Below are 14887 nucleotides of genomic sequence, written 5' to 3'. Positions count from 1 at the left end.
GTAGAGAGCAGGAAGAATTTGTAAGATGCAGAGCAGGGGGACTAGGAAATGATGGCAAATGAGATGGCGTATCCAAGGAGATGTGGATGCTGGGATGATAAAAGGTGAGTTACAATGGGTTTCCAAAGGCATCAAGTAGCCATGAAATATTGGGTTTAAGAGAGAGGCAGAGGGAAGATGCAAACAGTTAGGAGGAAGAGACCAAGCCCCCAGATTAGAGCATGGGTACCCCAGCTGGTTCCCCAAAAGCCAAAGCCAGAGGGGTATGAGGGAGGAGGGAAGAGAAGGCTTGGAGAGGAACTCTCCGTGATACTGTCAGGACTCTGTGCACTGGCAGACCTTGGCTGTATCCTATTTCATTCCATGCTTGCAGGACTGCAGCATCACCATCTTACAGAGGAAACCGAAGCTTAGAAATTTATTCACAGTCAAATCCAGAACTGCCAAGACTGAAGCAAGAAAAAAACTACTGCCACTTGTCAAATGTTGCGTCCAACCTGGCAAGGTATTACCCCGTCTTCCTCTCATGAGTTGTCCAAGTCCAGCCCCGCTCCCACCCCCAGTTCTCCATTTCCAGGCTCTGTGGGAGATGCAGGGATGATCTGGTATCACTGGTCAAACACTCCTGTATTCTGAGCCTCCCACTCAGGACCTACCCCTGAGATTTATGGCCAGACTTGCCGTAACCATGTTGGATGGAGGAGTCTATCAGCAATGGGCAAAGCCACCTCTTGGATAAAAGGAGCAGCCGTGTGTTCTACATCCAGTATTATTAGGACCAGACTTGGGTCGGCAGCCTTCCAGAAAACTCTGAGATCCTGTTTAATCCGGCGGGCAGTCTCTGCGCTCCTGAAGGGCAGCAGGTGGGATCCACCTGTTGCCTATCTAGTGTGTGTGTGTGTGTGTGTGTTGGAGGGAGAGTGTGGGCTTTTGGGTGTGGGTGTGGGTGTATGTTGGTGTATGGGAGGGTGTGTGTGGAAGCGTGTTAGTGTGTGTGTGGGGGGGGTGTATATGTGTGTAGGCTTGAAGTCACCTGCCTGGTGATTCTTCCCATGTGCTACAAGACTGTCCCTGCAGTGAACTCTGTAAAGGCAGCAAGAAGCTGTTGGAGAGGGGCCCTTCAGAATGCAAAAGGGCAATATAGAACTGTGTCAATACGAACCTGGCTTTGAGTCCTAACCATCTCCCAAAACCCACATCTTGAGCATGTGATTCCACCTCAATCTCCTTGTCGGGCCTTTGGGCATACTGTAACCTATCTGCTACAGCCATGAGAGGTGTGATGTGAGCATTTATATCAACCCAAGTGACAATCAGGAAAGCACAGAACACAGCCTTGCCTGGTTTAACAGCATGCTGTATTTTCAGTGGAGCCTAAGCCAGCTCCAACAGCAAACTGCAAGACCCCTGCCTGCTGCCTGTGCTCTGGCAGGTGTCAGGGGTGTGTCTATACCAGGGGGCATACACAGGAACATGACTCCACTCCTGAAAGCAAAAAGAACAGAAGGAGCACAGTACCGAGACATCTGTGTGCAACTCACCTTTCTCTTGTCCTTGCTCCATGTCGGCAGGAAGCTCTGGCTTCACCTAGAACAATAAGGGGAGAGTTAAGTCTGGAAGCAGGGCGATACAGAACACACCACCATCCGCCTCACCATGTGGTGGGGGTAAACCCTGAAGGCCAAGCCTTTCAGGGTCATGGGAGCTTAAGGGCTGCAGTTACTCCTCATTCATTCATCCATTCGTTCATTCAGTCATCCATTCGTCCATTCGTTTTGTTCATTCGTGAAACCTGCTTTCACTGTGTAGCCCAGACTGGCCTTGAACTCACGCACCTTCCTCCTCCTCAGCTTTCAAAGTGCCAAGATTGTAAGCATGAGCCACCTCACCAGGCCAACGGTTGCTAAACATTCCTTCATATGCAATGAAAACACTCAATTGGAATCGTGACAAGTTAAAAACTACTTTCAGCGAAATGTGTTCTTTTAAAAAATAAATAAATAAACTAAACCCAGAATTAACTAAATGCAAAAAGATATTACAGTGGATAGTAATTTTTTCCAGGCTATTAACTGTTGACCTTGATAGTCAAACAATGGATGGACAAATACGGAGCTGTTCTGGCTCGAGTGGGATCTTTCATGTGTGTGCACACGTGTGTGTTCAGGTCTGTTCACTCATAGGTGTGCGTGTTCGAGCTGTGTACGTTTGTATGTTTGTATAAATGTGCTTTACAAAGTTATCTACCGCTACTCCCAACTCTCAGCTTTTTTTTTTTTTTCTTTCAATACAGATTTGGGGGATTGAACTCAGGTTCCCGTGCTTTCAAAACAACCAAAGGAGCTAGCTGCCTGGTCCTTTTACATAGACTCCTGTCCCATTATTTTTATATGTTGGACTTACTGTCTGCCCTCCTTCAACAGGACAGTAAGTTTGTGCCATCGGGCTCCGCACCTCACCTCCGCCACACTGCAGTAAACGTGGTTGGTACACTGCTAACTGCTCTGCATTATGCATCCCCTTGTGGGTATCTTGCCTGTGAGTGAGTTCAGGTAATTCCTGAACAAATGTGCAGGTATCAGCAGAGTTGCTGTTGTTGTTGCTGTGAAAACAGATAGTTAATCTTTAAATCCGGCCTCTGTTCTGTCTAATTCAGACACCAGGAAGAGTAGTATTTCAAACGGTGTTTAAAGATAATAGCCCCATTCTAAGCCTCGCCATCATTAGGCTCAAAGAAATCACTCTAGACCCTTAGGTTGGCAAATGAAAACAGAGAGAAGACAGACAAGAGGGGAAAAGAATACAATCGGACTTGAAACGGAAAACTGGTAACCTTCAGCACAAGGGAGAGAATTGTTTGGGTGGCTGGGTTTGCACTCACATATCACCGCTCCAGGGTTTCTGAGTTCCTGAGGACAGGGCACAGCTGGTCCTCTGCAGCCAACACCACCAGCCATTAGGTCAGACTGGGGAGGGGGGCCTCCTGCTGCCCCCCCCATACCACAGAGCCTCTCCAGTGACGTGTCTGCAGAGCCTGCATCCTACTCTCATGTTCATGAGCTTAACCAAGGACTGGCCTCAGGCCTCAAATGCAGTACCCTTGGCGTAGTCAAGCTCCCAAGAGGTGCATGTGTATGTCTGTGTGGAGAGGTCAAACTCAGGCACCATGCATCAGGAGTCACGAGGTTTTTGAGACAAGGTCTCTTACTGAAACTTGGGGCCTAGTAATTGGACCAGGCTTGTTAAACAGTGAGCTTCAGGGACTCTCCTGTCTCTACCTTCCCAGCACTCGGTTTATAAATGCTTTATACATGGGTGGTCGTGCTGAGGATTGAACCCGGATCCTCAGGCTTACCTGCCAAGCTCTTTATCAACGGAGCTGTCACCCCAGCCTTCTGCAATAGATTTCTGACTGTGGGGCAAAGCAAATGGACCATCTGCACTCAGAGGAACTGTCTTATACCTGTAACCTCATTGGCCAACTGAGAGAAACAGAAAACTCGTTCCCAGGAGTTTTGAACAAAATGGCAGGCTCCTTGGCACCTCCAACCTTGCATCTAGAACAGATTCCCATTCCTACTCTCTGCAGTAGCCATCCCACATCCACCCATCTGCAGTTTATTATTGGGTAGAACACATCCCATAAACTCATTCATGGATAGAGACAGTGTTAACTTTGCCCCTCCCTCTGGTAGAGAGCTGAATTAATTTAAACAGGAGGCAATCTTCAGTCCTCATGCTGCCCCATGAAATCTCACCCCAGCCTGCTAAATCAGAGGGAGAAGAGAGAGAGCAGCAGGTCAGAACCCTGGGTTGGGGTCTTCTTGAAGTTAAATGGCTGGAGAGTGGAGTGATCCCCCTTTCCCCTAAGATTCTGTAAAAATCCTATTGAAACCTGATCCCATGCCAAGGGTCCTGACTGGTCTCCTGTGAGGCCTGGGCACTAGGAGGAAGGCTCCTACAGTGTACCCTAAGTGCTTCTGAGGATCTGCTGGAGATACGGCTAAAGGAAATTCACAGTGCATAGGTGGCAACCTGAGAATCTATATTTAAAACTATGCTCTGTGTGTGTGCGCGTGTACACACCTGTGCGCACGCGCAGGGGCCACACTGTGTATGCCAAAGATAGCTTACAGAGGTTGGGGGACAACTTCAAGCTTTGGTCCTCACCTTCCACCTTGTTTGAGACAGCGTCTCTCCCTGTAATAGATATCAGGCTAACTGACTCAGAAGCTTTCAAGAATTTTCTAGTCACTGTAGAGTGCTGGGACCTCAGAGGCCTACACTACTGCCTCTGGCATTTTTGTATGGGTTCAAGGAAACTAAACTGAAGTCCTCATGCACGTGTAACAAGGACTTTACCGCTAGGCAATCTCCATAGCCCAGAACTTGCATTTTCAATGCGTTCCCTGGGGAAACCCAAGGCTGAGGGTCCTTGGTCCATAATGCATAAGTAGCTTGCATGCAGAGACACCCCTCTCTCATCCTCCCACACTCCCAGGAACTCAGGCAAGCCAGCCAAACCTCCCTCCAGCTGCAGCTCTCCTTCTGGGGACCCTGGAGTCTGCAGGAAAAGACCCATTTCTAGGCAGTTGTGTGTCTCAAGAGATCTATGCATCCCACCCAACATTTGCTTCACTCTGTTCTCTGAAGTAGCACAGCCACCTGAACCACCCAGAGACTGAGGGAGGGGGGAGGGAGGAAAGGTAAGGAGGGGGAGAGAGGGAACACCAGACTGACTACGCAGGGATACTGACTCTGTCCCTGGCACACACTGTCAAGAATGTGCCCTGGAAGCTCTCCTGTACCTCCCACTCTGTCAGCATGGCCCTTCCTGCCCCTTTCCTGCGGAGGACAATGGACAGGGGCTGGGTGGAACACCTTCAGAAGCAGCACACACCCGGTCGGGATCTCATTATGCCTCTCATCCTCTCACACCTTGCAATTTCAACCCAAACCAGCTCCTTCATGATCCCTTGGTATGTATGAACCATGTATCACACGGAATATAATTGTTTTTATTAGAATAAGTAAGAAAGAGCCCACTGGAATGACTTCTACAAAATAGGCCAAGAAGCTTTCTGGAGGTCACAGCACTAGGTTCCATTTCCAGAAACTCCCCCAAGGCCAACACATCCACCAGGCCACAGTTAGTTTTATCTGCCCACAGAGATGCTCTTGTGTCTTTCCAAACCAGAGAAATGTCATAGCAATGATAGTCACAGAAATGCTTAGGTCACGGGTCCAGCCTGGCTACTAATCATTCTGATATCACTGTGGTCATAAAACTTTCATTTTAATATTTTTATGGTGGAAGGGAACTATGAAATCATAAGGGCATGACCATCACAATTTGATCCTAAAATGACCTGCTTCTTCACACTCTAAAATTCAGTGGGCTTTGCTGAGATGCCCTGTTGACAGCCCTAGTGTTGATTCGTGGAGGGATCTTTCTGGAAGGTGCCCACTCCAGCCAGGAACCTGATCCCTACCATAGCCTTGCATGGGGTTCACCCTTTTCTTTGGCGTTTCCATTTAAAACTCCCCAGTTTTATTATGGGCAAGCACCCCCCCGAGGTGGTGGGGCACAGCAGCTTCAAACCCTGCTGGGTCTGTCTGATCGCAGAGACCACAGTAGCTACCACCCCCACCTGTCTGTGGGATGCTCAAGCCTGGCAGGAAGGAAGACCAAGCATAGGCAGGCAGGCAGCCCGCCCCTGCAGCACAAACACCAAGCCTCCATCACACTCAGGCCCATAAAAGATAATTATACAATCTCATCTGGCAAATTAGTGCTCAGAACTCTCTAATTCTTACAATGAATCCGAGGGTTGGATCAGCAGGAAGAATTAACCTGGACCTTTATTGGGATTCGCCCCTGGGTCAGGATTAGGCTTCATTTATCTCTTTTATTTTCTTACCGGAGGAGGGGAGAAAGGCCTCCTCTCTTGCCCGCCCTCCCCACACAGGCCAGGCCTGGCTTTCAGATGAGCCAGCTGCCTAGAGATCTTTCCCACGACCTGCCCAGTCCAGCCACACTCAACAGAGCAGCAAGCAGGAGGGAAGCTGTGTACATAGATGGATGGAAAGAGGCAGGGTTTTTTCACTGGGAAGGAAAAGCTGGGGTATCCTAAATGAAGGAACTAATTAGTACACACTGACACAACCCAAGGTCAGCAAATAAACTGACCTTCCCAGGTAGCCCTTTACCGCCTACTTATTTCAGTCAGCTCTAGAAATACACTGGTAGAGTACACACAGTTCTGACAGACAGGGCCACCACCACCTCAGCATTGGTCATTAATCGCTGTTGGTACCTGGTCGCTATCTCATTACATAGCTAGATCACTAAGGAATTGGTGCCCAGATGTGCAGCCATGTTAAGCCCATGCATCTGGCTACCAATTTCTTCATCTTACAAAAACAAGCATTATTGTGGAATGTGTGTGTGTGTGTGTGTGTGTGTGTGTGTGTGTTCTGGGTGTGTTTCTGGGGATCTCTCTATCTCTCTTAGGGAAGATAATTTTGTAGTCAAGCTCTTCAGTGAATCCAGATATGACAACATGTCCAGAGCTTCAAAGACAGGGCCTTGGTCACAGAGAAAGCAGCCACACCTCTCAGGCTGTTTGTGGAGGACTGTTAGAAAACTAAGGTGGTGTTTGCAGCGGCTGAGGCAATATTCTTGGACAGTAATGCCTGCAAGTCTACCCATAAAGTTAGTTTTGCGTGCCTCTATCAGAGCAGCTTGGCTTAAAGACCAGGATGACTTTCCCAGTCTTCCTGGCGGAGGTGATGGCACTTTGCTCTTCACAATGGCATGGGAGCTAACTGTTCCATTTTGAACCAGGGTTTATGCACTGCATGTGGCCAACCTTGCCTACCTAAAACACACAATCGTTGGTACCGTGGTCTCTCTCTGTGTGTGTGTGTGTGTGTGTGTTTGTTTCTGAGTTACAGCAATGAAAAAAAATGTTCTTTCAATCTGCTTACGCTATGAGCCACTCAGGAGCTGTGAACAGGAAGAAAAGAAAGTGTCAACACATACTCTGAACCAACAAGGCTGTGAGGTCTTAGGAGGAGGGAGACAGCCAGTCAGTGACACCAGCTCATTCTAAAGTGCTGTCTGTCATTTCAGGGACCCAGTGGAGGGCAGGACGGTGCATGAGGAGCTAAGAAAGGCAGGGAAAACGCAGGGGAAGCACCAGGTGTTTGTTATCACCTCACCATTCTTGTCACACATGCATGAGTCCTAGAGGGTGAGAGCTCAAGGGCAAAATCTTAACCTGACCACCCTATAGCTGTGTCATTTTGGATATCTTCTAGACATCATTTTCTCAATTAAAGCAGAGGGGCAAGAATGTTAGCGACCCCAACCCTGAAAACCCTTCACAATCATAACTGGATCCTTCCTTCCTTCCTTCCTTCCTTCCTTCCTTCCTTCCTTCCTCCCTCTCTTCCCTCCTTCCTTCCTTTTTTCCTTCCATTTTTTTTTCCTGGCAATACTGGGAATTGAACCTAAGGCCTCATGCATACTAGGCAAGAGCTCTACCACTAAGCTACAGCCCCAAGCCCCATAAATGTTATTTTCTACTCAAAGATGTGAGATAGGATCATGCTTGTTTCTCTATTGTAGTAAATGAAATATATTCCATGTTTTTCCAAATTTTCTAGCCCATAGTAAGTAATCAATAAGTGCTATCTGTTTTTACTATTCTAAATACCTCAGAAATGCACATATTTTTGAAATGCTGAACGAGAAAGCAAAAGGTCCCTGTGTTTGTCTCATGGTTGACTTGTTTTCTCATTTGTGAATATCTAAAGTGAATATCCACTGTTTTTTGAAGAAAAAGAAATCCTACTATGATAATAAAAAAATGAAGATTGTGTGTTCTAAACTGGAAATAAAAAAATAGATTACCTTTTTTAAAAAGCATAAAATAGGGCTGGAAAGATGGCTCAGAGCCTGGGGGCATTGGCCACATTTCCAGAGGGCCTGGTCTCAATTCTCAGCACCCATATGACATCTCACGACAGATCCAGGGTACCTGACACCCTCACACAGACATACATGCAGGCAAAACACCAATGCACATAAAATAAATTAATAAACAAATCATTAAAAAAGATTAAAAAATAAAAGCATAAAATAGAAGTTGCAGGATTCCTAGTGGAAGTCAGGGTCAGGAAGCTGCATGCTGGAGTCCAGATTTGCCATGAAATGAGTTATGGCAAAGGCTCCCTACTGTTGGGTCTGTGGTATGACCCAGATAGAGATACGGAATCAGCTGACCTGATGGCAGACACCAACATGGCATCCAAGAGAGTTATAGAATTGTAGGGACAGAGGTGTCCATCTCTAGTGAAAGTGTCAGTCTATGTTGGCTTGGACTTGACTGAGAGTCCTAGCCTAGTGGAGGACAGCCCACAGGGTAGAACCGACCTGCTCTGTGGCATTTTCTACATTCCTGTGCCATGACAGAGAGTCCTGGTGATACCCAGTGTTTCGGTCCGGAACCTACAAGCACATACTTCGCTGTGTCTGTCACACAGCCCTGGCTGACAGCAGAGAACACCATCCCCTGGCAGAGACCTCACTGGGAAGACAGAGAGGCCTGCTACCCACATGGCACAGACAAGACAGGTCTGAGACGGAGAGCCAGGTCTTGTGTCCTCTGGTCAACTCAATTGGCTACCGAGGGCCATGCAGGGGATGATGATGACGGGGCTCCCTTGGGGCCCCAACTCTGAGACTCCATCCTCTCCATTACAAGGTGGGACTTTTCCTTTTTCCTCTTCCTCAAAGATGCCTTGAGTCCCTGCTCCAGGTCTCTTTCCTAAGTCTCAGGTTGCAAGGTGCCTGCAGAGAAGGCAATCACCAAAACCTCAAGTTCACCACACCCAAAGTCATCACCTAAAACCCCTCTTGACTTGACGGGAGCTGGGGGGGGGGGGGGGCTCCCTGTTCTCTCTCATCACCTGGCAGGAAACCCTCTTCCAACATCAAATTAATCGTTGTGTCTATGTCTATTGACATCATTCTCGCATGCATCTCTTATGTTCCTGTGGCCATAGACCCTTGTCAACCTCAGGAATGGAGCATTTCCACAATAATAAAGTCATTTATTAAGTGTTTAGTATGCCTTTGTAAGGATTACTCAGTTCCATTCACAGTTCCTGTCTTCCTTCCTCCCCTACTCTTCTCTCAGCCCTCCTCCTTTCTGCAGTCCAGGCTAGCCTCAAACCTACTATAAACCCGAGGATGGCCTTGAATTCTCAATCCTCCTACCTCTACCTCCACAGTGCTGGGATTACAGTTCTGTGGCACCAAGCCTAATATATGCAGTGTTGGGGAATCAAACTCATGTCTTCATACATACTAGGCAAGTATTCTAGTAATATAACTAGGCATATATTCCCCCCTCTCTGCTTTTCTTGCACCATTTCTTGGCTTGCCCATTACCCTTCCATTCACAGACCTATTTCTCTGCTTTTTAGTACCTCAGTACCATTGCTCTTGCCATTTCCTTAGTCTGAAATACTGTGTTGAACAGCCAAAGTCTCCCCTCCCAGGTATTCTCCCCTCCATGACGAGCCCATTCCACAGGCCACCCAAGTAGTATGACCTCCTGTGTCCTTCACTGCACTTTAGAGAAACTCAGATGACCATACTTCTTAGTTTCATTTTAGTTTCTATCTTTTTGTCCACGCAACTGTGAGATCCTGGACTACAAAGAGCTTTGCTTTTTTTTTGTTTTGTTTTTTTTTTTTTTTTACTTGTCCTCACTGTAAAAAGTACCTGAAACCAGCCCCTTTATGACTGAACATGGATGGATGAGAGTCCAGGTGTGAAAGAGCAGGTGAGTTAGCCACAAGAGCACTTGAAGTTGGTCAGGGTTACTTGGCTGGTGATGAGAGACACTGGCACGAGAAATCCTCGGTCTGCAATACAGAGGCGTGGGCGACTGGTCATTGCTGCGGTCATCTCCCACAGGGACTTCCTGACTTTCACCTCGACTGTTCTAGAGCCTTCTGTGTAGTCTTCCCCCAATCAGCTCTGCTAAGGCCTGCTCAGCAATTGTCATGGTCCCCTACTTCCCTTGCACATACAGACCAGATTCTCCTCCGTGGACTCCTCTTTTCCCTCTAGCTTTCTCTGAAGGACTTCCCTCTTACACAGTTTTCTGAACTGTGCACTGTGACCTAGGCAGGGTCACACAACTGGACATAGGCGTTGCAAAAGATTGGTCAGCAACGAAAGACTTCTGAACATGAAGTAAGCACGAATTAATTCAAGGGACCAAATGTGGAATGGGTCTGTCCTGACGGCGCTCACCCCTGTTGTACGGCTCTACGGCAGCACCCTATGTTGTCTGTTGCACAACAGAGCATCCACAGACACTGCCCCAAACAGCTTGGCTCAGACTCCGGACTGCTGGATGCCATGCGAACTGCGCCATGTCTTTATTTTACCTGCAAAGCTTTCTTCTCTTATAGATATATAACGGTTCCATCATGGAAAAGGTCTTTTCTTAGTATTGTTCCTCAGCATGTAACTATCAAATTAGTGTATCTTTGGTTTGTCCTAGCTAAAAATGTTTGGTTTTTAGAATGCACTGTTTGAACCCAATGAAAGGAAAACAACAATAACAACAACTGTGGGCTGGAGAAGTGGCTCAGCAGTTAAGAGCACTGATCGCTCTGCCAGGACCAGGGTTCAATTTCCAGCACTCAAGTAGCAGGTCCCATCTGTGTGTAACTCCAGTTCCAGGGTATCTGACACCCTCAAACAGACAGAGATGCAGGCAGAACACCAATGCACACAGAACACCAATGCACACAGGATAAAAATAAATAAAATAATTTTTGAATTAAATGAGTTTTGACTTGAGAGCAGGTGGGAACTTCCAGCAGTTTTTTAAAACAGCCCTAAGTGGGCTTCTGGTATCTTGTACTACAACTTACAGGAAGCAGTGTGCTCAGGGCTTACAGTTATGAAATCAAAGCATCCACTGATTCTAAAAAATATCAAGGATGCCCTACATCCCGCAGTGTAAAGCATTCAGCCAAGACTTACATCTTCATGTAAACGTGAACAAACAGATCCGTAGCACCACCATGCAAGCTTGTTTCCTCCTTTAATAAAGGGTAAAATTATATGCATACCAAAGAATTTTTAAAAAATAAATCTCTTTATGATTTTTTTTGTCAATAAACATTTGATTTGTATACCTGTAGGATAAGGAGTACACACAAATTCTCAGGTACAATGAGGTCACTGGGAAGAACATTAGGAAACCCTGCTGTATAAGCATCTTAACTAATCATTGCTCCCCAAACTGGTAGGACCCTCACTGCTCTGTGTCTCTCTGGTACTCTCTGCTAAGCCTAATCCACATCCTACCACCCAAGAGAAGCTGCCTGGCTTCCCAGCCATGGCTGGAACTCCAGGACTACCCACGTGTGCTCTGCATTCGGTATGGGCTTAAGACAATGAGTGTTGAGGTCCCATCCTCTCTCTATGGAGACTGGGGGCTCTTAGGTGGGCAAACGGCTGCAGCCTGGTCCAGCACATGACCATCAGTCAGGAAGAACTCCTGTAGTGGACCCTGTTCCATGGGCAGCAACATGTACACAACCACCACGATGGCAGAGCCCTCTGTCCTGTCTTGCTGGACTTGCTGCTTCTTGGGGTTCATGCATCTCTCAGGTTTTTCCCTTTTCCCTTTCTGTCTCCATCACAATCTTTGACCTGACTTTGCTCTCCCAACTAGAACTTCCTTGAACAGCCTTGAACTTGAGTGTTAAGACAGAGACCAACATTCTATGAAAAGGATAAAAAAAAAAATTGAACACAAGTTTAAAATACCATGGCGCTTTCTCTTTTCAAACCACATCTGTGCCCTGAGAGATACCTAGTAAAGACAGTGCCTGTACCCAGCAGCTATACAGAGGTGTCCCTGGGCAGCCCTGTGATGTCACTGTGGCTGCAGGCCGCTCCCAGTTCCCTGAGGACCGTGAACCGCAGAAGATACCCTAGGTCCAGGTCCACCAGCCTGGTGCCAAGACGGAGCCCCCGTGTCTGGGTTTCACCACGTCTAAATGGAAAATAAAACATTCAACTCAAAAACACTTTCCAGTGATATTTTAAGGAAAAATGAGATCACAGAAAATCAGGGAGGTATATTTAAACAGTGTGACCCTAAGCAACGAGGGGGTAGGGGGAGTCCCCCAGAGGCTTGTTCACTATGTGGGGTGAGTGAAAACATGAGATCTTAATCGCAACAAGTCCTTGGCAGTAGAAGCCCTTCTGCTAACTGGAAATTCTTAGGGATGATGCTACAGGAACCCATGTTATCTAAGACAGAACCACCATCTCTGATCAGCGTACTCTATGGGTCCCCAAGGCCCCCCAACAATTGCCAGTGGTCCCCTAGCAAGCCAGATCACCATCTGCCTGGGCCAGAGATACTCAAGCCTAGCCCTCAGAGCTGGGAATAGTTATTCAGTTAACTCACAGTATTAATTTAAAAGGCTTCAGCCAGCAAATGTTCATGCTTTTATAAAGTCATCTGGATAATCGCCTTTTCCATGGTGCAAGCTTTCCCAATGACTGACAGGCTGACGCTGGGTTTTAATCAAGGAGGGGAAACCGCCGACATGGATCCCTGGCTCATTTTTCAAGTCTCTTGATTTATTGATTGGCAAATTCTGCCATAATAACTATACAGTGAGGCTGAGGGCAGAGACAGTTCCTGGGTTGGTATCTAGATAGGTATATAGGAAGGAAGTGCAGGATTAGGCCACAGCTATCCCTTCTGCCATACTTGTCAGCCTACCGTGTTCCTGAACCCCAAGTGACGTCTCAGTCATTTCCCCAGGTGCGTGATGTGCCCAACAGACAAGTTCCCACACCAGTACCCAGTGTGTCCAACAGGATCGAGAGGGGTCACGGTAGATGAACCCCCACTATGGCTCTCAAGCTTTGCTTGTGTTTGGTTTTGTTGTGAGAAGTTCTAACTGTTTAGTCCAGGCTGGCCTTGAACCCACAATCATCCTGCTTCAGCATCACAAGTGCTGGGATTACAGGCATACACCACCACACTCAACTCTCAGACTTGTAATGAAAAGGAGCAAGTCACAGTGTCTGGCTGCATGGGGTGTCTGAATCTCACATCTGATGTTTGGAAGCCTGAAGCAAATGCCTTAGCATATCTACACTTCCTTGTCCTCGCCCATCAAAAATGTTCACATTCAAGATAGCACATGATGGGTCATCACTGCAGAGGGACTGGGCTATAGCTGAAAAGTCAGGGCTTATTCTAAGGTTGAACTCAACTCTATCTGATATATGTCACAGAGTCTACTATGGAGACACAGATGTGCTTACCTGAAAGACCTGAGTGCTCCAGGCTCCCTCGCCAGGGGCCTTGTCCCTGCCAGTGCCCAGGGACTGGGAGAAGGCTTGAGATTTGCATGTAGATACCTTTACCGCCCTGTACATAGTCTGACCACACTGCAAGCCACCAGCCCAGTTAGAACAGCTAGCAGAGGCCACAGATTCCCCCCCCCGGGGGGGGGCAGTTTCTTAAAGAAATCTATCAGGAAGGTCTGGGGTATGGCTCAATAGTAGTAGGTCATTCATCTAGCAGGTGTGAAGCCCATAGCAGCACTGAGAGGGAAAGCCAGAGAGAAAGAGGGAGGAAGAGGGAGGGAGGGAGAGGAAGGAAAGGAAAGACAGAAGGAAGAGAGGGAGGGAGGGAGGAAGCTTCCGGGATATTTTTCTCTTGGTTAAGTTGGCTGCTGGACCTATTTGGTTGGGAAGTACTTTCTAACTATACCACCTTAGGCACCAGGCATCCAGGCAGCAGGCTATGAAGAACAGAATGAGAGGGACTTAACAGATGTAGAATCAAAGCATACTAGAAGAGGAGCCAGACAGCTGAGGGAGAGGCACCCCAAGGGAGCCCAGGGGCAGCACCGCCGGCACCCGCATTCAGGCAGCGATATCGGCTCCATCAGCTGGATCTGAATCATTGCTCCTCATCCTTCCTGTCTCCTCTCGGGTATCTAGAGACACATGAGAACCAAGGTGGGAGGGAGGGAGGAGAGGGAGGAGGGAGGGAGAGGGAAAGAGAGAGCGCACTTAGGCTCAGCATCTTGGAAAAGCCACAGATTCTAATGTTTTATGACTTCATTATATCCTGTATGTCATGCAATGCTGGACTCACTTGTGACTATGATACTGCATGGCCTCTTCCTGCAGTTTTAACATAAAACATGTGGAATCATGCAAGAGAAATGTCTTGAAATAGTAGTGTGCAGGTTGTTAAGGCACATGTCTAGGAAGCACTGGGAAGATTCGTCTGTTCTTCTCCCACAAATTACAAACTCCTTCCTGGACACATGATAGGGTTTTACTCAAGGAACTAGCCGTGATGGGATATTACTTGGGAGAATTTAAATCGGAGCCCCACGTATACTTTTGTTGTGAAGGTTGGTCATTTATCATTTGTGATATCATATGGATTGAACCTAATCCAGTCACACAACATTACATGTTGAAGTCCCTCTGCTCCTGAGAATGTGGCCTTCCTTATTTGGAAGAAAAAAAGTCACCATAGGTGTCATTGGTCAAGATAAAACCATGCTAAAATAAGGTAGGATTGGAATTCAATATGGCTGGTGTTCTCCTAAAAGGGGAAACCACAACACAGACATACATAGAGAGAAAGAATATTATATGACAAGGAAGCCAGAAGTGGGGGTGATGAACCTCCATTCCAAGATGTGTGAAAGACCACCAGAAATCTACCAGAAGCCAGGGGACTGTGTAGAGCAGCCTGCATGACAGCTTTGTTGAGATCGAGGATACCCAGTGTCCACATCT

General features: G+C 47.3%; 1 long non-coding RNA gene across 1 annotated transcript in view; it reads right to left on the bottom strand.

Moving 5' to 3' along the window:
- Window positions 1–14887, bottom strand: part of LOC132655101 (uncharacterized) — a 149758-nt gene that overhangs the window by 21089 nt on the left and 113782 nt on the right. Inside the window, exon 2 of the long non-coding RNA XR_009592736.1 lies at window positions 1542–1587. This is a non-coding gene — a long non-coding RNA (uncharacterized LOC132655101). The remainder of the gene's footprint in view (window positions 1–1541; window positions 1588–14887) is intronic.

This window comes from Meriones unguiculatus, chromosome 7, assembly GCF_030254825.1.
Source record: "Meriones unguiculatus strain TT.TT164.6M chromosome 7, Bangor_MerUng_6.1, whole genome shotgun sequence".
Lineage (NCBI taxonomy): Eukaryota > Metazoa > Chordata > Mammalia > Rodentia > Muridae > Meriones > Meriones unguiculatus.
The sequence above is the reverse complement of the archived record's forward strand: the minus strand, read 5'-3'. Positions and strand labels throughout refer to the sequence as shown.